The sequence below is a fragment of the Zootermopsis nevadensis genome, unplaced genomic scaffold (assembly GCF_977971745.1).
Source record: "Zootermopsis nevadensis isolate Lab colony 2312 unplaced genomic scaffold, Znev_1.0 Znev_ptg000025l, whole genome shotgun sequence".
Lineage (NCBI taxonomy): Eukaryota > Metazoa > Arthropoda > Insecta > Blattodea > Termopsidae > Zootermopsis > Zootermopsis nevadensis.
The window spans coordinates 10636037-10660941 of NW_028259157.1; the positions used below are offsets into that span (position 1 = coordinate 10636037).

The 24905-nt window shown below is 42.2% G+C and overlaps 1 protein-coding gene across 3 annotated transcripts in view; it reads right to left on the reverse strand.

The window, feature by feature from the left end:
• Positions 1 to 24905, reverse strand: part of LOC110838535 (cytokine receptor) — a 214757-nt gene that overhangs the window by 108504 nt on the left and 81348 nt on the right. For 2 of the 3 annotated variants that reach the window (XM_087355664.1, XM_087355663.1), the window contains exon 4: positions 4799 to 4915. The exons of the other annotated variant lie outside the window; for it this stretch is intronic. The gene's annotated coding sequence lies outside the window, so the exon portion shown is untranslated. The remainder of the gene's footprint in view (positions 1 to 4798; positions 4916 to 24905) is intronic. 3 annotated transcript variants of the gene reach the window in all.

Consider the following 24905-nt stretch of genomic DNA (forward strand, 5'->3'; position numbering starts at 1 on the left):
ACATAACAATGCAGTTACACTTTTTCCTTTCACTTTTTGCCGAATGACACTGACCCGAAAATATAGACGTATTTACGCCAAAAAAATCTTGGTGATCGTGATGAATAAACTCCATGGCCTGTTTCATGTCGCTCATCGTTTAGAAATTTATTGCGCAATGTCATTTGGAAAGGCTCTCGAGTGTTCTGAGACGGAAACATGTCTGGAGTCGCTGGATGAAGCCACCAATGACTTTTCCCGGTCTTTGAAAGCGGTATTCATACATGTAGAATTGAGGAACGGAAAAATTACCCTTCTGGGCCCTAGAAATACTTTTAACGGGCGTAGGTAATGTACTGAAATGGCCTTTTGGTCAACACGGTTTACATTCTGCTGGATTTTTCGGTTACTGAAAACTACACTTTTCTGCTTGATTATTCAATACATTTTCAATACTCTCACGTCCTACCTCTATTGTGTATAACGTTTTAATAAATTAATTAATAATGCCGATTCTAAAAAGATACATTGGAACAGAACATGCGCTGTTTTTATACAAGATGGGCCTACGCTTTCTGAATTATATCCATATAAAATCTTCGGCGACAAAGTGTTTCTGTTGACATCTGAAGTTCTCATGGCTACCAGTATGAAGACAATAAGACGAGGTCTTCACGGCGTTGAAAACGAATATGGCTGTCTTCTGGGTTGTAGCGCCGTGAAGTCTGGTAGAAGTTTACCTACGTTTCAGAGGTCCTTGCCGCCTCCGTCGGGGAGGTCTCAGTACGAACACACCTGAGATGCAGCATTATATAGTCCGGTAGACTTTGCCCCCCTTCCGGACTACATGATGCTACATTCGAGGGGATAGCCAACTTGAACAGTTATCCTGTTCATAGCGTCGCCTCCACAGATGGCACTAGGCCTGTCCCACTGACTCGTTCGCCGACAGAATCTCGCACATCTTTGTTCGTAAATAATATCAGTTATCTGCCATTTTGATTACTACTTCGTGGGTGATCTGCCACGGAACAATTTACCGCACTGTTCAAAGACGCGAAGGCATTCGTTTTTCAGAGCATCAAAAATACAAACTTCCTGAGATTCATTACAAAACTTGTGGGGGCATTAGTTCCTAGGCGACACTCGTAGTTCTTCCTGTGTTTGGTGTCCCAGACGACCACTGGACAAGGCTGGATGGAGAACGTGGGTAGTCATGCGCCATTCGCTGTAAAACCTTTTTCCTTTCGTGTTTATATAAATACAGAGCATAAATATTTTGAATTTTATCTAGAAAATCAATTCGCACAATTGACCAGTGTGGAAATCTCAAGGATAACAAGACAGTTTGCCACATAACAGAACATAGACGAACACCGAAGGCCTCTGCAGCCCGAGACGGAAAAGTACCGTATCGACCTCAGACATTTGTCCTTCAAAGGCCGGATAATATTCCACGTCAGTACACCTAATTTTTCAGTAGTTTCAAAAAACGAAACCTAATTTCAGAATACACTTTCAATAAACATGCTGAGAAATAAGGAATATAAACTTTTTTCAGACACCCGTATACTGCATATCACCTCGTCGGCAACCTCGTGGTTTTCAAATCGCAACTAATTTTAATCAATTTTTAATTTTCTATAAATCTCAGACATGTTACTGAACACTTCCCGTATCTTTACCCACCGAATTTTCGGAAAAAAGTTCTAAAGCGCCTGCCTCAAGCATGTGTTAACGGACTACGTATCAACTGGCAAAGATATGGATCGAAGAATGATAAAGGCGATTATAGGCGGCTCGTCGTGATGAAGAGGCCTTACTTTAATCTCAACTCTTTGAAGACGAAGCTCGTCCAAGTAACAGATAAGAATTCAGTCCGTACCGCAAAGAAAACACCACATTTCTACACTGCAAAGATCTGTTGGCTAATGCTGTTTAAGGAAATAAACGATGTTTACACTGAGAATCATATGAAGTCCATAAATACAAAAATACCGAGCGATTGCTGAACTACGCACGTTTATTCTCTGAAGAAAAAAATACCGTTCTTCTTCTATCGTCTTTTCGATAATTTACGTCCCAAGTATTTGGATGCTGCAGCGAAAAACAACAAAGGAGCTCGAATAACGACATATGGCATTACGTATTCAGATGATGCGCTTATGCCGTACGATAACAATTCCTCCCCAGTCTAAACAGCTTAAACATAACATCTCACAGGTACGTATGCACAATGGCACAGCGTGACCATTAAGAATCTAATAAAAGTATACAGCATTCGGTGACTTGGTTACTAATACCGAGAAATGGGTGGCATTTTATCTATTTGTGTCTCGTCCATTCACAGAACAGATGAGAATGTAATGTTTTGGACATAACCAAGAAACGAGCATAAAACCCCCGTTAACAGCATTTGCGCGTTACACACGACTTGTACGTGATAACAACTTTCGACTGACGACGTTATCATCTCAGGTAAATACGATAAGAGCATTCGGAACACAATGGACATCCTTGTGCCTGCGTTTCTTTTCCTTCCAAACCTTATTTTATGGGATACTCTTTAGAACTTTCTACAGTAATGAAATGTCTGATGAGAAATCCATAAAATGTATAATTAAACAGTCACACTACTTATGAAAAAGATACATTTTGAAGTAGATGTAATGATGTTATCACATCTTAACGCAGAGCCACGGTGGTCTAGCGGTTAGAACGCTGGCCTCGGGTTCGATTCCCGGCGGTGCCCGATTTATAACTTGTGCTGGGCAAGGCCGTGGTCTAGGCAACACGGAGTTTTCCTCCGGGGCTTCCCCGGTTTCTCCGTGGCATCCCATTCACACACAGAAGAAGGCAATGGCAAACCACTTCTGGATCATCTGCCAAGAACGTATATGAACAGGTCCCAGTCCGAGAAAAGGATGGAAGGATCCTGTTCATATGGACCTGTCGTCAGACAGAACACTAAATAATAATAAGATGAGGTGGTCTAGCGGTTAGAACGCTGGCCTCGGGTTCGATTCCCGGCGATGCCCGAATTTATAACTTGTGTTGGGCAAGGCCGTGGTCTAGGCAACACGGAGTTTTCCTCCGTGGCATCCCAACAATTACTCCATTCACACTCAGAAGAAGGCAATGGCAAACCACTTCTGGATCATCTGCCAAGAACGTATATGAACAGGTCCCAGTCCGAGAAAAGGATGGAAGGATCCTGTTCATATGGACCTGTCGTCAGACAGAACACTAAATAAATAATAATAATCTTAAGGCGTATATGTATGAAATTCAAATTCGAATTTCATTTTTGTAGGCAGGCGGAAGATCTTGATGATGAATGCACCAATTCTAAGCACGCTGAATATGAACAGGAAAGGCTTCAGGTCTACCTTTTATGTAACAATGTTTCTGAAAGCACGATTATCACTAAATGCTCTTTACTGCGACCGTTAACATGTCACTCTATGAAATTACTCTACAGCCTCCGTTGGCTGTCCGTCCGTCCGGCCATGTTGCGTAGTTTACTTGTTGGAGATGGCGCTCGCGGCGAGCGTAACAACGCCAACACCACCTGCCTGACTGCAGCTGACTAACGGCGCATTTTATCTGACTGGCTATGCCGGAGCACCGCTGAACCGATAAGACAAAACTTTTTTTTTTCAAAAGTTTTGACATGAACGTTCCACCCCTGGACGTATCCCAAAGGATGTGTCTTCGAAGTCTAAACCGAAGAAAGAACAGGCACTTAACTTCTGAGGAACCGTGCATTCTGAATTCGTTCCCGAGGGCCAGACTATGAATACGATATTCAACACTGAAATCATTCGATACATGGGAAATAAATTTTCCAGAAAGCGGCCGTGTACTCCTCACTTCACTCAGAACTGGTCTGTTTCGTTCCCGAAACTTTCGGGATGATCAACTCAGAAGTAAAATCCAACAGCCGATATCCGGCATACAACATGTTGCTTTCAACACACATCGGGCGTCACTTGGCGCACTTTATACACAATATAACTTACGATGCACACTTAGCACATCTCGTAACCCTTTCAAATTCACGAATTCACGATATTTCTTACTATTTTTGAACACTTGCTGTTAAACAGAGAATCACAAACTTCATGGCTAACGCGTAGTTAGTTAAGAGCTTTAATATGAAAGACGCCGTAATCTGACAGTACTGATAACACAGAAAAGATTTCAGAACAAAGTTTATCTTCTGGGTTGTTGCGCAGTGGTATCTGGTAGACGTTTACGGAAGTTTCAGAGGTGCTTGCTGCCTCCATCATCAGGGCTCAGAAGGCAGTGAGAACCTGAATATCACTATGCAACGTGCAAAACTGCAGACAACAAGTTTAGAAGACAACTATATGCAGGTTTACCCTGTTATATTACACGCTTCTATTTATATTCTAAACGTCTATCTCGAACTTATTATTCTGCACTTTATGGCATCAAAAGAGAAAGTAGAAAGTATGGATTACGACGCACAGACTCCATAACCAAACTTCTAGTCTCACAAATTAACAACTTCATTCTACACAACGCTGCAATCACTCGAGTACAATAAATTTACCACTAACTACCAAAACTGTCACTTCACATTCGCGTTCAATTTACCGTGGTTTCCCTGCACTTATACAGGCTACGCCCATCCTGTATCAAAACACTAAGACTCAGCCTCCGATCTGAGGAGAAAGGAAGATTTCGCCACTCTACGGATGCGATGATGGAATCAGTGAAACACTCGCACTAATTAATCGTGACCATAACAGCAATTATAATAATAATAATAATAATGATTTATATTTCTTACCGACAGCAGGCTGAGTGTGTCGCGAAGACGATGTAGATTAGTAACAAATAGACCCTTGTTAGACAGATGCCTCCACCCAACTGATGCTACGATGGAAATCAGCCACTGAACAGACCCCTGGAACAAGACGGAGAACGCATGTATTCTCCCTGTTACCATGGTTCCGGGACATGCCAACTACATCAGCCCTCTCATGCCCCCTGTCATTACCCAACGCCACTATCATTCTGTGAAGTATCACAAGCCATGCCACCGATAAACAAATGTCCCAGTATACTTCAGAATCCGCCACGGTGGTCTAGCGGTCAGAACACTAGCCTTGTAATCCTGGGGTCCCGGGTTCAATTCCCCGTGGTGCTCAGATTTATAACTTGTGTTGGGCAAGGCCGTGGTCTAGGCATCACGGAGTTTTCCTCCGGGGGCTTCCCCGGTTTCTCCGTGGCATCCCAACAATTACTCCTCTCACACACAGAAGAAGGCAATGGCAAACCACTTCTGATCATCTCTGCCAAGAATGTATATATGTATGAGCAGGTCCCTGACAACCTGAAGAGGTTGGAAGGATCCTGTTCATAATATATGGACCTGTCATCAGACAGAACACTACAAATAAATAAAAAAAATACTTCAGACTCAGGTACAACTGAAACACGCTCCACCAAAATAAATTCAGGCCTAAGTGAACCTCCTGATTGCATCACTTACATGAGATGGGAGACTGCGACCTATTCTGATAGTGAACTCGTGTGGAAAAACATTTTGATAATTAAAAATTAACTAACTACATGAGGAAAAGCCCTTATTGACAAACTGACAGAGCGTTAATGATATTGCTTTTCTGGGTACTGGCGCCGTGTAAACTCATCGGCGCTAAAACGCACAAGAATATCATCCTCAGGGCGATGCCACTTCATCCTTGAAGATACAAACAGAATGTTTCACCAAAACGCACGCGTCTATCGGCGAGTCTTCTCGGCGCCAAATGCCGGAAGACCTTAATCGCCATCCTCACTGCCGCGGAAACCTCAAATACGACAAGAAATCTCCCGCCTTGTATAGAACCCCAATCCCTACCCTGACCGACATAAATCCAGTCCACGCGCCCCCGAGATCCTATTTTATACTATCCTCCAATCTGCATTTATAAGCTACTTCATGCGCGCTACACATTCAGCCCACCACGTCCTCCTTGATTTCATAATCCTATTAACATTTCGAAGAAAATTACAAATTAATGAGCTACACATGCAGTTTTCTACAAACCCGTGTCACGTTTGCCCTCCTAGGTCCAAACATTCTCCTCAACACCCCGTTCTCAAACGCCCTTTCGTAATTAAAGAGAGACCACGTTTCGCATCCATACAAAACAGAAGGTACAATTATAATATTTTAAACTTATAATTTCAGAAATCAGACACAGAAACAACAGATTTCTAACTGCATCAAGCATTTCTGAAAGTTATTTTGCTCTTAATTTCTCCCTGAACTCAATTTGGTTTCGTTACCGTGGTTCCTAACATTTTAATTCTTTGCCCCCCCACCCCCCGTAACAGAAAAAACTCTTATAGGCCTACGCCATAAATTATTGGTTCCCTTTATCCGAAGCAATCCCTACATTACTTTCAGTTTCTCAATTTAAATATGCTTTCTCAATCCCACAGTTGATACAGCCTAGCTTGAAATAGGAACCTCGGTCTGAACGAGGACTGGATAGAATTTGGACAAAGTTCGTAGCTCCTTTTATATATCATGTCAGAATTTAATTGGATGGCTGAGATAAATCAAAGTACACCTCCAAGAGACCCGGCCAAAGGCTGAGAATCAAACCCCGGGATCTCCGGAATACGCAGGAGTGCCAACCACCCAACTGCGACGTTCAACAGTAACACCAACAACTACAAGAACAACGAAGACGGCGGTAAGTACGACTATGTGATGATGATAGAAAACTCATTCCATTTTCCTCGTTCCAGTGTTTTGCGGGACGACGCACGGGGAGAGAGAGATATGGAATAAGGAAAAGCGACAAATCCCATCACGAGGCCAATGCCAATCCACCCTGAAAGTATTCCTCCGCGGTGTGAAACCCTGTATGGCGATACTGACAGATACTAACGAAATGTAGACTTCGCGAAAGGGTCACAGACGAACTCGGTCAATACTTTCATTCTAAACAGTAGACACAGTCAATTCTCTTTATCACCACCCACACCAGCTTCCGCATTCCTTCCACGGCTACAGAGCTCGGTCCTAGACAGCAGGAATGGACCAAATATGGCCGTTTTAAAACTCGAAATAGGGAAATAAAATAAGCCCGATTTTTTTGGCGTAGCGCGTGTGGTGAAACAGTCAGAACATGTTTAGGATTTAGATTTGCGCAATGAGTGGCGAAAAACCAGTGAACAGGAGATTCTGTGTATGCAAATATCAGTATCCTAAAATACGAAGTTCCACGTACAGATGGAGGCAATATTTTATTTCAATTACTGTGCAATTAAAAAACACGTTTTCTACATAGTATTACTACACGACAGAAGTCTGAATTTTATACACCACGTATCGAATAGTTTGTGGTTCCTTAAAACAGCCCCTGTCATTGAAAATCACACTAGTTAAGAGGTGGTGCAGAACTTCATTTCGCCTTGGTATTCGGCGGTAAATGAACTAAGTAACTACGAAAACGTAAAATAAATCATTGGTATCAGCACAGCCTGATCTTAGAGCCGGGTAACTTCACGGGCCTACCGTAATCTACGGCTATTGGGCGTTCACCAGTTTCGATTGCCTTACCTATAAACGCAGTTGTAAAAAGCCTCTGCATTAGGTCGAGAGAGTTCTGACTACACGTGTCCCCAAAAAGACGTAGACACAGATTCAATAAATGAAATACACACTTTAATGAACTAAACCATTACATAGGCACTTTTTGAATTAGTTAATCTAGTGCGGGTGTTCAAAACGACCACCGGTAGCTTCGTGGCACAGTTGACAACGGTGAGCTACTGACTGACTAGTGGCCACCGAGTTTCTACTGGCTTTGTTCTGTACACCGCGTCCTTCAAGTAATCCCACAAAAGAAGTCAGGTGGGGTTAAATCTGGCAATAGTAGGAGAGGTACTCATCAGGTCCTCCACGTCCTATCCATTGGTCTGGAAAAGACTGGACCTGACATCGCGATGGTATACCACATGTCCTCATCTCTATTCAGGGGCCGAACGGCGAGAACGACGTATTCTTCAATGTGTATCGTATATATATATTTTACGAACATTCTGTATATAATACAAGGTTCCAGGTTGTTTGTTATCATTGGGAAACTGAGTTCCGTTTCCTTTTTGTGATCACGAGGATAAGACAATAAAATATAATGTAAAATTGCCTGTAATAAATAGATACTGAATAACGAGGAAACTGAGCAGATTACCAGCCTAGCATTTGTAAACAAAAGTTTGATCCGTCGATTGAGGCTAGAGTAAGCCTCAACTCGCTAACAGTTTTACGCTGCCTAACGATACATTTGATTTGCTCGGTTCTGCGGCATTCCAGTGTATGGAGTAACACTGAACCACGAAAGTAAGACAACAGATTTTATATTTCGTTCTTCAGAGTGTTCGTCCAGCTAACATGGTCAACATGATTATCAAAATATAATCACCTGAAGACGGAGACAAAACAAAAACAGACGATGGAAAAAGTCTTGACAACGAATTTTAAGTGTTAATTACCGTCGTCAAAACCCTTTTAAATTGAAAATATAATTACATTATTCGCCAACAAAATCTATCACGGATTTTGTATACTACTCGTATTTTGAAAGTTCGTCCGCTCAATATAGGGTAGTCTTTGTGCTGATTCTTCCTCATAACACACCGTCGATCACGTTGAATACGCAAACAGAGCACGTGGCCTGTTCTTCCGTGACATTACCTAAAAGTGCCTGCAAATGAGAACGGGTCGCGTATCCTACTTACGCGTTAAAAATGACACGACGGGCTCCTTTAACACGGAAACTTCATCTCCACAGTTTTACGTATGAAATTATGATAATCTGTTATATAAATTATTGTTATAAATTTACGTTACGAAGCTGGCACTTTCTTTCCAGCGTCGACATCATATCCACAGAGACCCTCCATTCCATCATATACAACAGCCAGCTGAATCCAGTAAATCTCACGTTTCACGTTACACAAAATCAGAGACGGGTTCTGTTAATGAGTAATTAAATAAAATAACACATTTCACTCTGGATTTTAGTTTGGGCAAGTGGACAATATGTTCACTTACTTACTGAATAAAAAAAGACTTCGAAAACGCGTGTTCCAAAAGTTGGTTACGCCCAACAGATTTCTTATGGAATCTGTCACCCGTTTGAAACCTTTGAAACTACTATGCACAAAGTGTTTTCGGAAACCAGAAGATATACCAAAATCCTGAAAGTTAACTTCCGAATTATCGGCAAAACAAAACATTCTGTACACAACTTTCGTGTAAGTGTTTCCATCTATACACACACGGTAGGAACAGCGTATTAATACCATATCGATTCATAATCCTATCTTCGCGCAGAACTTCAATACGTTATAGATTTCCAATACCAGGAAGTTTCCAACATAACTTCAAATTACTGTGCCGTTGTCGAGTTTAATATTTGGTAAAAAGAAAGTTGTTATAAAACGTTAGAAATAGGTTTATGCTTTCTCATTCAGCACCACACAAAATTCCATTATGTCTCGCTAAAACTTTACAACTATCTTTCTAGTCGTAAATATAGGTTTCGGGAGGTCGCCATGTTGTTATTTCACATTCTAGACGAAACGACATTAAAAAAATGTTGTACACAATTCAACGATCGTTCCTTATACAAAATGTTAGTACATCATTTCAATGGTTCGGCTGTTTACTTCAAAATTTTGTTCGTTGAATTAATATTAAATTCTTCCATTGCCATGTCGTTCATATTGAGTTTACTGAAAAAGTGGATAAATAGGTCTTAACTGCAGGATGTTATTATACGCCTCACATAACAAGGAAAAAAAGAAACTAGCTGAAACTGGCCCCCAAAACTTGAAAGTATTTACGAAAGTAAGAAACCCACCACGTTTTAGTCCGAGTACTACAACTGAGCATGCAAAATAGTTTCTAGCATGAAGATTGCTGTCTTCTGGGTTGTTGCGCCGTCGACTTATCACCTTGATTAAGGAGGCAGTAAGCACCTGTAAAAGTCTGTAAATTTCTACCAGGCTACAAGAAGACAGCCATCTTCATACTCGCCACAGTGAGAACCTAAAATCTCACTCGGTCAGTATTCCTTTGTTGTTGCTGCAAATTACGACTTTTCACAAACCGCAAATCAGTAATGAGCATATCAAATCTAAAACTTCTTGACGATGGTGAAGAGTCAATTGAATAAAATTTTTTTTTTTGGATATTATCCATCGTCTAGTAAATATAAAACGTAAAAAACGACGTTTCGGAGATGGGACTCTATCTCCGTCTTCAGGTTCCTACTCAGTTGGGCCCACTAGATAGAGCTAATCTCCGGAGATAGGGATTAGCTCTATCTAGTGGGCCCAACTGAGTAGGAACCTGAAGACGGAGATAGAGTCCCATCTCCGAAACGTCGTTTTTTACGTTTTATATTTACTAGACGATGGATAATATCCAAAAAAAAAATTTTATTCAAGTAATGAGCATGCTCTCTGGTTATGTGCTAATATCTCCGCGCTCAGACGGCCTTCAAGAGCGTATGTCAGCTCCAATTATTTTACACACCAGACCAATTTTAAGCATATCAGAGAAACGGAATTACTTGCGTCTTCTCGGTGCTAACCTTAACAGATCTACGCCATCCCCTGCGGCCTACTGTAACCGCTATCAGGAATCCGTTACTTCGCGTGATGTAAGTGACTGAAGACCCCAAGCCACATTAGATGGAAGCTGGATTCAGTTCTAGGAAATGTTGGTGCTGGACCGAGGATCCTTTAGCTTTCCGACATCACAGATTCGTTCGCATTTCCACATAAGTCGTCGGCCAACTCTGATAAGAACACTACACACATTAGCTATTACTTTCTTCGCAAGATTCCGTGTTGTGAGGAGCAACAGATGGCGATCACATGCTAACCAAATCTCACCCTTCCATAGATCCGCCCTCATCCAATTATCTTTCCCCGCATTTTTAAATGTTTTCCCCTTTTACATTTTGTATCGACAGATTATAAAATCACATCGCCTTCGAATGTCCTGTATCAGAATCAACACTGCTCAGTCAGCAATGTTTAAAGAGAATTTAATCTTAATACTTATATAAATAGCCACGGTGGTCTAGCGGTTAGAACGCTGGCCTTGTAATCCTGGGGGGTCTCGGGTTCGATTCCAGGCGGTGCCCGAATTTATAACTTGTGTTGGGCAAGGCCGTGGTCTAGGCAACACGGAGTTTTCCTCCGGGGGCTTCCCCGGTTTCTCCATTCACACACACAAGAAGGCAATGGCAAACCACTTCTGGATCATCTGCCAAGAACGTATATGAACAGGTCCCAGTCCGAGAAAAGGATGGAAGGATCCTGTTCATATGGACCTGTCGTCACACAGAACACTAAATAATAATAAGATGAGGTGGTCTAGCGGTTAGAACGCTGGCTTTGTAATCCTGGGGTCTCGGGTTCGATTCCCGGCGGTGCCCGAATTTATAACTTGTGTTGGGCAAGGCCGTGGTCTAGGCAACACGGAGTTTTCCTCCGGGGGCTTCCCCCCGGTTTCTCCGTGGCATCCCATTCACACACAGAAGAAGGCAATGGCAAACCACTTCTGGATCATCTGCCAAGAACGTATATGAACAGGTCCCAGTCCGAGAAAAGGATGGAAGGATCCTGTTCATATGGACCTGACGTCAGACAGAACACTAAATAAAATAACTTATATAAAATCCTTCCACGGCATCCATTCGTGTCCGGGTTTCCATACTCTTGCTATGAACACCGCTCACTGCCCTGCGTTCGTCCTTTCAAATCCACCTGATTTCCTTAGAACAACGATCTGACAAGCTCTGAATCCTTAACATTCGGAGATCATGAACATGTCATAAAAAGTGTCTCGGATTGATTTAATTCGAGTCGAGACGATTCAAAAAATTATTTATTTTAACAATTATTCTACTCTCAAGAAGAGTTTTTGTTGAATCTAACACAAAACTGTAGTTTTCATTACACAATCGAGTCATGGCTGTTACGTTAGATTATTTTCTAGAGCTAATGACATTACACTGGGCTGTACAATAACATCGCTAATTTCGAAGAAACCTGTGTTCATACACAAAGTCCTTCCAGGAATTAAATCTTTGAACGAACAACACGCTTTAAAACATCCTACTACAGGCAGGTTCATTATTGTAGAACTGTGCTTTTCTTCTCAACGTATCTTAATGCCATTCTCTGAGCATCAACAAAAGAAATATTTCTATTCTTGAGGGCGAATAACCCTGCAATTTCGTCGTGCATTTATTCCCACGCCGAAATTCGGCAACGAAATGGCGAGCTTTACTCTTACTAGTCACGCAGCTTAAAGAGGATCTGGTTCCTCTGGGTTGTGACGCCGTGTATACTCGTCGGTAGCTGCCAACTTCCCAGAGAAACATACAGTCTCTATTCTCAAGGCTTAACTCCTGAGAAATGAAGAGTTTGGAGAAAGGGCAGGCAGGCTGAATGCCCATCAGCACTAAATATGGAGACAGTACGTTTCTCTTGAGCGTTGGTATCTGACGACGAGTATACACGGTGCCAAACCTCAGACGTACATCATAATCACCCTCAACCCAGCACGCGTGACAGCTTACCCTAAACACTAAGAAGAGTATATGGTATAAGTCAATAAAATTCGCATAAATCACAACTATTCACGTAAAGAAGGACTAAGTTACTGCTCGTGTGTGGTTAGACTGTTTGCTTACAGGGTTACACGTGACTCCACTTTACGTTTCAGGGGATAAGATTTGGTAAAAAAAATCATACAGAAAGTGTAAACTTCGAATTTAGTTACTTTTCGTTTCACATGTTCTAAGGGTTTTCAGAGGAAAATACAGAAAATATTGGTTGGAAATAAAAAACCATTCTGGTTAGAACTTGTTACAATTTTACTGTCATTTTAATTCACTTTCTAAAGACGTTTTATACAAGACACCAGGTTATAAACAAAGTATCCATCATGAAAAATAAGCCAAAAACAGAATATTGGGCCAGTTAAATTAATTTCGCATGCTGATTATTTAAACTTCCTCCACACTATCTGACAAGATTCGAATCCAGAGTTTGTAGCTCTGTGCGTAATCATATCGGCAATCAATTCACAAGACATTTCATTCATAATCTCAAATTTAACTGACAGAAGTGAAAATTAGTTCAATGTAAACGTACAACAAAAAAAGGCAGTCTTTAAAGTACGATTTCTTTATTTAGATCTGACACGAGGCCAGACGAGCCCCAAAGCCGGTCTGAATGTGGGAACGAAGAAAAAATCCCTGCCGGGAATCGAACACCGGTAATTCAGCCCACAGAGAGTCACTTTACTGAAATTAACTATTCAAGGCTCATTTAACCCAAAATCTTACACCTGTCAGAAAGCAGGATGTTATCGTAGACTTAGTCAAAAATAAAAACAAATTTCGGTGTTCTCTAACAGTTACTGCATCCGTCAAGCCAGTGACGTACCAAAAACTCGCCGTTTGTTCCCGGCCCCTGTTCCAAATTATATCATCCTCCGTGAAACTGAAGCAATCCTCTTTTCCGTTCGTCTTCAACCTGAGCGGCGTTCTTCGATTTTTTTACACACATTAGGCAATCTTTCGGAATCAGATGATGAAGACTGGAACCCGAAAGTGTATTATAGGCAGTATTCGCAAAGACTCGTTAACAGACCTTGCTCTTAACCACTCTAACCCAGTTCAAACCTCCACAGCCGTCTCTATAATTTACATTTTAATATTATCCTCTCACCTACCAAGAGGTCCTCCCACGTTTAATTTTAGAATGTGCGTTTTGTTATGTCCAGATGCTATACGTCCCAAAATTACAATCCCTAATTTTAATACTTTAATTAATAACATTTGTTAAAGAGTACAAATTATGAAGTTTCGGCTCCTTATTACACTTCTCTTACAACCAGATTGATTCCTCAACACTGCTTTCTCGAACACTCCTCTGAATGAGACAGATCCATACCAATCCAGCGTTCTGTATTTTAATATTAAAATTTAAACTTCATCCTCAATCATGCAATAGAGCCTCACTAAATCTCGCCCTGGATAACGACGAACATATGACACGAACTGCTCCTCACTCTAAACGCATGCAAGTTTTCCCAACTCCATTAACAACAGTGGTCAAACAAAAAAGAAGACAGAGGAAGGCCGCAGAAGGAGAGGTGATAATTAAATGGAATGTATTCATCCCATTTGCTTCAAGTAATTCCAGGGGTACCTTCTAAAATAATATAATTTCAAGAACTCTTTAGCACTGTGAAGCTAATGTCTTCCAGACACAACACGGGAAGCTGTCCACACACTGGCTCCAAATGGTTGGCAATGACGCACGTGAAACACCTTCCAGCAACCCAAGAATAAAAACAGCACGCTCCTATACGCGGAATGTGTTCGCGAGCATGAACAGGTATTTCATTCTCTCACTACATGCGTAATGAAATTTAAAACTTATAAATATCGCTCCAGGGTGGTCTTAGTTCAATGCTATTCCCGCAGAACCAAAGCGTACGACGGCAGAATACCTCATCCGCGACTTCATGTGCCCTCTCGTATAAACTGGGGCCCCCTGAATGTTGTCTCTCTGTGACCAAGTAGGCCTACGTAACCTGAGGGCAAGTCGTGCCGTGGAAACATCGAACTAACATAACACGAGACGAGAAGAACGGAAAATCCTCAAGTACTTTCAATTCTACCCACGGTTCTGCGTGCCTCAAAAAAAAAATTGTGGAACCGGTCCAGTATCATTACGGAAAACATGACTGGATGGTGGTGATGTTCGTTTGGATTTTGGCGCCGTGTAGACTGATCCGTAGATGCCAACGTTTCGGAGAAACAAACTGCCTCCATCTTTAAACGTTTCTCCGAAACGCTGGCATCTACCCACCAGTCTACACGGCGCCCAAACCCAGAAAAATATCATCCTCACCCCTCACCGCCGTGAAAACAGCAAATCTCACATCACCGAACGATTTCCATATTCTGAGCAATACACACCCACAGATACGCTCAAGTTTCGGAGAATATTTTTCTCCTGTATATTCACTCATAAGAGAGATGCATAATCTGTGAGGCCAGTCAGAGGAAGCTTCACCCTATCACGGCCCCCAAATAATTGGTTTCTCGTACACTTTACCCTGAGACAAAGGCAGTGACAGCCTGCGAAAGGTCACATTCTTTCATCCTCAAAGAACAAAGTCCAACGAAAATTCTATCACAAGAGACTGAGGGTGTTTGAGAACAAAATGTCGAGCATGACAGTTGAACCAAACAGGAACAGAGTGACTACAGAACGGAAAAATTACAAGATAAGATTCTTCATAATTTGGGCTCTTTGCCTCATAGTGTCAGTACGATTAATTCGAGAATGAAATGCACAGGCGGCAGAAATGAGAAATCTCAAGGCAAGCGATCAGATAAAATAATGATACTTATATGAAGTTAAACAGTGCATGAGGAGACGATTGAATTGAGCTGGCTCAGAATAAGTATAATAATGAGCTTTCGAGAACGCGGTGATGGACCGTCGGGCTCTCTAAACAATCAGACAATTTATCAAACCCCCTATGTAAAACGGCCGCAGTCCATAATTCATAAAGGATCCAATAAAGACAGTAATAACTTACAATAACGAATGACTACAGGCCCCGTGTCACACACAAGTAATGGACTGTTGCTCTGTTTTCCACCTGATGTACGAGAACGTCCCCCTCCAATGCCATTTAATCACGGTATCCTGCTCTAAAATCCCTCGAATTCAAAATTAAATTATCCACCTATCACACGTCTAGCGGTTGGAACGCTGGCCTTGTAATCCTGGGGTCTCGGGTTCGATTCCCGGTGGTGCCCGAATTTATAACTTGTGTTGGGCAAGGCCGTGGTCTAGGCAACACGGAGTTTTCCTCCGGGGACTTCCCCGGTTTCTCCGTGGCATCCCATTCACACACAGAAGAAGGCAATGGGAAACCACTTCTGGATCATCTGCCAAGAACGTATATGAACAGGTCCCAGTCCGAGAAAAGGATGGAAGGATCCTGTTCATATGGACCTGTCCTCAGACAGAACACTACAAATAAAAAAAAAAACACGTCATATATGCGTAAGCTAGCAACAAAAGTGTGGATAATACGGGCCCTCATGTTAGATACGAAGTTGACTCAGCACCAAGAGTCTGCAAAATATGGTCGTAGGTTTATGAGCGAATGTACACCACGACATTCGCTTGAAGTAAGGAAAAGCATGGAACAGTTCAAAATAATATAAACTCGTTTGGAGCCCAAAGTCTTAAAATGCAAACATATCCATTGGCTGTCTCTAAATTATTACGGTGTTCATCAACACCGCAAGAGGCAGTGTCTGACGGAGAATTACAGTGGACCAGTCCTGCCACTTAGGCCTACTTGGACAGGGAAAACTCCGACAAAGGTTCCTCACAATCCTGAACCGAAGTTCGAACGGGTAGCTATCCAAAAAACTAAACACGCGCTACTGAAATTTCATGTTCTCACGGCTGAGAGCATGAAGAAGTATTCTTGTTTACTGCAAGCACCTCTGAAACGTCGGTACTGATCTATAAGACAACGCGGTGCATCATCCCAGAAGACAGTAATCTGTAAAGAGATATTTCAATCACAACACCGCGAAATTTATCACGAATGTTTTGTTACGAAGTCTATATATAAGGGATAATTCCAATACCAAGACAGTGTGCGACCAACCTGCTGTCCGCCCCTTCGAAGCACACACGACTTTCTTTGAGGCTAGGCCCTTTTAAACATACTTGCCTTGAATACACAAAAAAAAAAAAAAAAAAAAGAGGGTACAAGTTCATCACACAAGCAGCACCTCACAATCAGATGGAAATTGTTACAACAGTTCCTTGGAAGTGTTTATGACCGTTGTGACTTCCATTAGAAACACTAAAAGAGATACGTCTTTCTTATGTTCTTCAGGTACAACCTCATGACTCACATGCTTAAGTAATTTTTCAGTACAGGGTGTGTACGATGCACTGAATGGTACGTTCGTTTCGTTGTCTGTAGTTCAAATACCCAGTGGAAGATTATTTTCAAAAAATTAAAATCGGTCGAAGGCCACTAAAGACTGTACTATTTCAGCAATTCTCAGCACAACACTGGAATGAATTAAAAGTCCAACATCGGAGCCCACGAGTATCAGGACTGTCATTTTTTCCAGCTCTCTGGTGGAATTTCCTTCGTAAATTATGTCAAATGTTAAAAGATTAAAAGGACATAATATATAATGTATAACTACATCGTAATAATACAACTGTAAAGACCCCAAGCTTGATACACGTCTCGCATTCGGCACTGGTTCCAATAACGTCCTGAAATCAGTTTTTCACTGTTTCTTTCAGCCCCTCTATACAAATGACGCCACAGTATGCCCTACTTTACAATAGGCCACGACAGATTTCTCCCACTTTACTTACAACATCATTCACAGTCATCCAACATTTTACACTGAAAAAGTATTCGATTAAACAACGTCCTTCTGTCTGAAATATTTGGATACTATTCCGTTTAGATAAATTTTCTGCACTAAATAGATGAGAAATAACATCCTCTTGAAAAGGTCAATGCACATTACTGTGCCTGGTTAGACTTTTTTTTATTTAGTGTTCTGTCTGACGACAGGTCCATATGAACAGGATCCTTCCATCCTTTTCTCGGACTGGGACCTGTTCATATACGTCCTTGGCAGATGATCCAGAAGTGGTTTGCCATTGCCTTCTTCTGTGTGTGAATGGGATGCCACGGAGAAACCAGGGAAGCCCCCGGAGGAAAACTCCGTGTTGCCTAGACCACGGCCTTGCCCAACACAAGTTATAAATTCGGGCACCGCCGGGAATCGAACCCGAGACCCCAGGATTACAAGGCCAGCGTTCTAACCGCTAGACCGCCTCATCTTATTATTATTTAGTGTTCTGTCTGACGACAGGTCCATATGAACAGGATCCTTCCATCCTTTTCTCGGACTGGGACTGGGACCTGTTCATATACGTTCTTGGCAGATGATCCAGAAGTGGTTTGCCATTGCCTTCTTCTGTGTGTGAATGGAGTAATTGTTGGGATGCCACGGAGGAAAACTCCGTGTTGCCTAGACCACGGCCTTGCCCAACACAAGTTATAAATTCGGGCACCGCCGGGAATCGAACCCGAGACCCCAGGATTACAATGCCAGCGTTCTAACCGCTAGACCACCGTGGCGGTCTGGTTAGACTACGCAACCAAAAATCGATGTGAAATGTTTGAGAACGTCTGCAGCGCACTACCAGTCAGAAGTTCTGTCTCGACATTTCTCAGCTAGTAAGCCCAAGCACTTTTAACTTGATTTAGCTAACCCCAATACCGCTGGTTTATTTTACTTTCCGTAAGAAATTAAACTAATATTCTGTGTCTTCTTTCTTAGCTTTGGCAGACCGTCAACGAGAAAAGCACTGGAACTCAAAAGATAACAGGAATTTGTTAATAAGAATGTGGTTCGGCCCGCTTGGGATTAAACTGATTCTGACGTAACTGGAAAAGGGGATACGACATTAAGACCAAGATCCCGAAAGGGATGAACAAATGTTTAAACTTCCGGAAACACTGTCCTAAATTAACCAACAGGAATAACAGAAAACTTGTTTTTAAATAGGAAACGGAACTACCCCCAAACCCCCAAGTTTCTATCACCTTCATAGAAATCATGAAAAGACTGCTATTTCTATGACTGATACAACGGGTATCAGTTATTTTAAAAAGTAAGGTTCATTATGATGATATACACCACCCAGTTAATCCAAAAACAGTGTGTGATGACGACGATAAAGAAATCTTACCCCCAAGAAACTTGCACATTACACGTGTACACAAAGCAAAGATTCTGATAACAAACCCCAGCGGTTCCAAACAGCAAATAATCTAAACCCTCTACTGATATGGCACCAGACCGCATAGGTACGCATTTCTGCCTCGTACTCCGGACGTTCCGAGTTCAAATCTGGGCCCAAAGACCGGCTAAATCGAGGTCCATCGTGGACTTACTCTATTTATATTTATTTAGTGTTCTGTCTGAGGACAGGTCCATATGAACAGGATCCTTCCATCCTTTTCTCGGACTGGGACCTGTTCATATACGTTCTTGGCAGATGATCCAGAAGTGGTTTGCCATTGCCTTCTTCTGTGTGTGAATGGGATGCCACGGAGAAACCGGGGAAGCCCCCGGAGGAAAACTCCGTGTTGTTGCCTAGACCACGGCCTTGCCCAACACAAGTTATAAATTCGGGCACCGCCGGGAATCGAACCCGAGACCCCAGGATTACAAGGCCAGCGTTCTAACCGCTAGACCACCTCATCTTATTATTATTTAGTGTTCTGTCTGACGACAGGTCCATATGAACAGGATCCTTCCATCCTTTTCTCGGACTGGGACTGGGACCTGTTCATATACGTTCTTGGCAGATGATCCAGAAGTGGTTTGCCATTGCCTTCTTCTGTGTGTGAATGGGATGTCACGGAGAAACCGGGGAAGCCCCCGGAGGAAAACTCCGTGTTGTTGCCTACACCACGGCCTTGCCCAACACAAGTTATAAATTCGGGCACCGCCGGGAATCGAACCAGAGACCCCAGGATCACAAGACCAGCGTTCTAACCGCTAGACCACCGTGGCTATACTTATTCTATAACACGTATATAACCTACAATATCAAAATTGTATTTAAAAATTTTCCGATGTGGTGACTAACGAAATTCATGAAACATGCTTTCTGACTAATGCATCTACAAACATCGACGGCCAATGAAATACGTAACATCGAAATTGATGCATTCGGAAAGTACACATATTCCATATTGGAGTCTGAAGGACACATTTCCACTCTCGGCGCTGTTTACTGTGAACGAGTGTCAGATACAATTCCCTCACCATGACAAAGACGAGTGTGGGCTTCAAACAACTCAACAGTCTCAGGAACGATGTCACCGCAAATTATCTGAACGTAAGGAAAGGTAACATCGTAGTTAATATAAGGAATGTCTTTCCTCAAAACTAATTAGTATCATAAACCATTTCATTACAAATTAATTTATATACAAAGCAATACTGAGTAACGCTACACCCATTATAACATAAAACTGCCTGAAGGTTTCATATTAACAGAGCGAAAAGCAATAACCCAATAATTCATCAATTTACGATGCAAAGCCCATCTGAGAGCATCAGAGCCGCGGATATATTGTATCTGTACGGTCTCTGGAAGCAAATAAATTTAATGCAAGAATTCTACCGACTTTACTCGGTCTTCATATTGCACAGTGCCCAAGAGTCTGCGTTTGTTTCGAAAACTCAGTTCCAATATCTCGCGCAGCCTCCGAATTGGCACTGTTTCAAATACAACAAATTTGTCATAATATCAATAATCATATGCAATTCGCAATGTCAGATGCATCAGTTACTGCCATTAAATATAAGATTCAAATTCGCATTTCAAAAATTACAGTAGTGAAATAATATACTGCGATGAATCGACATGACGATACAGGCAATAAAGATCCATTAAACGTAGGAAAACGTCTGTCAGACTACACGGCGCTACAACTCATCTTCGATCATTTAATTTATCAAATTTCGCGGCACACCGGATGCGAAACACCGAGGAAAATATTCAGGTCGGAAATGCAATATTATTATGTCCCCCCTTACAATCAGCACAGCAATGCAGAGATATGTGATACTGATATTAAACATTCGTTCATTGTTTCTCCAATTTATTTTCCGGGGTCACAGTTCTAGCCAGACCGGAGCATTTGCTACCATTAACTTAGGGTGTAGACACAATACCACCATTACTTGAAATTAAAATTAAGGTGAAAATATTTCCCTACTGACACAGAGTATATGACTCTGGAATACAACACAGGTCCAGCACTTCCAGGAATACTCCAGCACTGAAACAAGGCTATGACAAAAAACCCGGGCAGGAATGAGTGATTATGTACTCACGGAGGCGAGAATCGAAATGACTGTCTTCTGGGATGCTACTACGTGTAGTCGAGCAGAAATTGTCTGGGTAGAGGCTATGTGATGCAGGATTTGGGGTTACAGCGGCGTTGTATACGAAGACGGTGGTGATACATTAACCGGGTCCTGACTGTGCCTTTCGCCTACTTTACTAGCTTCCGAGTACAAGGAAAAATGCATGTACCGCCTTAACCAAAAACATTATCATCACAGTAACTGAGACACTGAACTACAAGCACGTCTCTTAACGATTCTACATAACTTTAGGTCTTAATACAGCGCAAAATATCCCAATACACGTGTTATTAAACCAGGGGAAGGAGGAAATTCTAGACGTCGGTTCAATGAAAGAAAATGACTGTACATTCACAGCGACCGTGCAAACGACAGCCATGAAACAATACCTGCACCGCGCGATTTACATTTCTGAAATTCTGTATGAAAAGCTCTTTGAAGAGTTGTGTAATTAGGTTCGGAGTATGAAACAATGCTGTTGCAAAATATGCGTTAACTTTCCTTAGTGGAAAACATAAAGGCAGGAAACCATTTTGAAGACAAGACAAAAGCTCGGAGAATATCAAAATGGTAAGGTTGACGGAGCAAATTGGACCTGTTCACTTTATATTAATTTTTTTCACGTATAACAAATTTTATAAAAATCCGGGCCTCTGTTCCCCTTATGGAAGAAACAAGTTTAAGTGACCCACACATTCATCGACTTAAATCTACTTTTCATTACGTATGAAATAAAGTAAGATACGGTGACAGCCTGCGAACAGCAGATATCATATGGATCTCGCAACATTTCTATGCGTTCGGTTGCATGATTTTGAAATTAGCTAGGGCGAGAAGGAAAATAATTTATGCTACTGAAAAGAACGTCAATATAAATAAATACATTATCAAAGCATATGGGCGTTCTGCCTATTTTGAGTGACCATTTCGTAGATGTAGGCCTGTAACGTTAAAATCGCGTTACTACACAAAGGTGCATTGCTCTGTTGTTGAAACTGTTCGGAAATTACTGTAATATTAATAACTGAGGTTTTATAAAATCAGCAATCACCTGGAATCATAACTGTTTGAACGCTAAGAAACAAGGCATTTACAGCCACGTTTTCGAGTAAATATCAGATGCGCTCTTTAAGGTAAATAAATACAATAACAAATCAAAATGACACTCATGAAGAAGTTAGGAGGAGATTAAATTCCAGAAATGCTTGCTACTTCTCAGTTCAAAATATTTTGTCTTCCCGTCTGATTTCTAAGAACCTGAAAATTAAAGTATACAAAACAATAATTTGCCTGTTGTTTTGTATGGGTGCGAAACATGGTCTCTCACTCAGAGGGAGGAACACAGATTGCAGGTGTTTGAGAATCGGGTGTTGAGGAGGATATTTGGGCCTAAGAGGGAAGACGATGGGGCGTGGAGGAAACTGCACAATGACGAGCTTAAAAATCTGTACTCCTCCCCCAATATTGTCAGGGTGATTAAGTCGAGAAGAATGAGATGGGCTGGGCATGTAGCGCGCATGGATGGGACAAGAGGTGTGCACCGGGTACTGGTTGGGAAGCCTGAGGGGAAGAGACCGATGGGGAGACCTAGACGTAGATGGGAGGATAATCTCAGGCGGGATCTATGGGAGATAGGAGTTGAAGGAGACTGGATTTTGTTAGCCCAGGACAGAGTCCGGTGGAGGGCTTTGGTTAATTCGGTGATGAACATTCGGTTTTCATAAGCCATCTGGTTGGTTGGGTCCACTATTTGGGAAGCCTGAGGGAAAGAGACCTCTGGGGAGACCTAGACGTAGATGGGAGGATAATGTCAGGCGGGATCTATGGGAGATAGGAGTTGAAGGAGACTGGATTTTGTTGGCCCAGGACAGGGTCCGGTGGAGGGCTTTGGTTAATTCGGTGATGAACATTCGGGTTTCATAAGCCATCTGGTTGGATGGGTCCACTATTTGGGAAGCCTGAGGGGAAGAGACCTCTGGGGAGACCTAGACGTAGATGGGAGGATAATCTCAGGCGGGATCTATGGGAGATAGGAGTTGAAGAAGACTGGATTTTGTTGGTCCAGGACAGGGTCCGGTGGAAGGCTTTGGTTAATTCGGTGATGAACCTTCGGGTTCCCTAAGCCATCTGGTTGGTTGGGTCCACTATTTGGGAAGCCTGAGGGGAAGAGACCTCTGGGGAGACCTAGACGTAGATGGGAGGATAATGTCAGGCGGGATCTATGGGAGATAGGAGTTGAAGGAAACTGGATTTTGTTGGCCGAGGACAGGGTCCGGTGGAGGGCTTTGGTTAATTCGGTGATGAACCTTCGGGTTCGGTAAGCCATCTAGTTAGTTAGTTAGTTAGTCCAGGACTTTTTTTAAAAAAGTCCTCGACGAAAACACTAACAGCCAACGCGGTCCGCACTCATGAAAACGCTGAGCGCACAGAAAGTCGTAACCAACCACAACAAACCAGCGAACAAGAAGGCTGGAAACGGTCTTGTAGGGGACATTTCAGGTTCTCACGGGGTAATCATCGAACTAATGACGGAACCAGAGAGCATCTCTGAAAACAGTGAACTTCAACCAGACTACACGGTGCAACAACCCAGAAGACAGTCATCTTCCTTCTTGTTTTAGCCCCACTGCAAGAGGTGGACATGTGCGTAACAGAAAAAAGACTTTGAGTCATTATAAAGCTGTACCTTAAGCTCTTCGTTCATACATGCATACATACATCAATTACGGTGTTGAAGCTGAAGTATATTCTTTAGGTTTTAGGGACTTCTTAAATTGTAAGAGGGTTTAGTATGTTTTTTGTATTAGCGTATTCCAGCAGAGTGACGGCGTTCCAGGAACAGGAGGCGACAACAATCCGCAGCATGACTTGCTACTCCCAGCCGAGACCAATCGCGTTACAGCAATCTTCTTGCTCCGTCACCAAACATAAAAGTGTCCCCCTACTGGGCGATCTAAATCTCACAGCAAATGAAAAAGACTTAATTGTGCAAGTCTTGGTTAATGTGATGACCAGGACTCCGTATTGAGCAGGCCCACTGAGAACTTCCACCCAGTCACGACACATAAAGCATTTTACACGTCCAAGTCCAGTTACCTCTCAGCTCCTGATGCATTGTGGCCGTCTCAGCATCCAACGTCGTTACAAGGCATTCTGGAGACTTGCCCGATATAACCGAGGGCATTTCATCTTCTTCTCGTGCATGTTCATAACTTTTGGAATAATAACAAAACAAAGCTGATGGCAGTCGACAACCAAAACGTTGATGGAACGTCATTACTCATCGCCCTGATGATGGAAGCAGCAAGTACCTCAGAAGCGTCGGTAAACTTCTACCAGATTACACGGCGCTACAACCCTGGAGACAGCCATCTTTGAAGAGAATTAACTTGAACTATAAATTCTTTCAAGGGGACAGTACAACACAGAAAAACACCACGTCCATGCCCCAAGTTGGATCCTGATGCGAGACCCTAGTGTTTGATCGGTAAAAGATCTTAAGCATTTATGCCGTGCGCCTTCTGTGACCGACAGTTTTTTCTACATACGTATTAGTTTGTAATTTTTGTATCAATTTTCCAAATGTTGTTTTCAATCCATGAGCTGCCAAAGTTCTTTGTACCCAGGAAGAGCCAGTCCACTGCGACGCCTATAAGTTGACACGGTTAAACCCACAGAAATTAGCAGAGCGACGAGCTATAAAAAAAAATGCTCACTAAAACCGATGTCCTAGATAGTATTAGAACAAGTGCCAGAGATACTGAAACCCGTAAACAACTTCTAAATATGAAGCCAGTTCTCGAAATAAACACATTC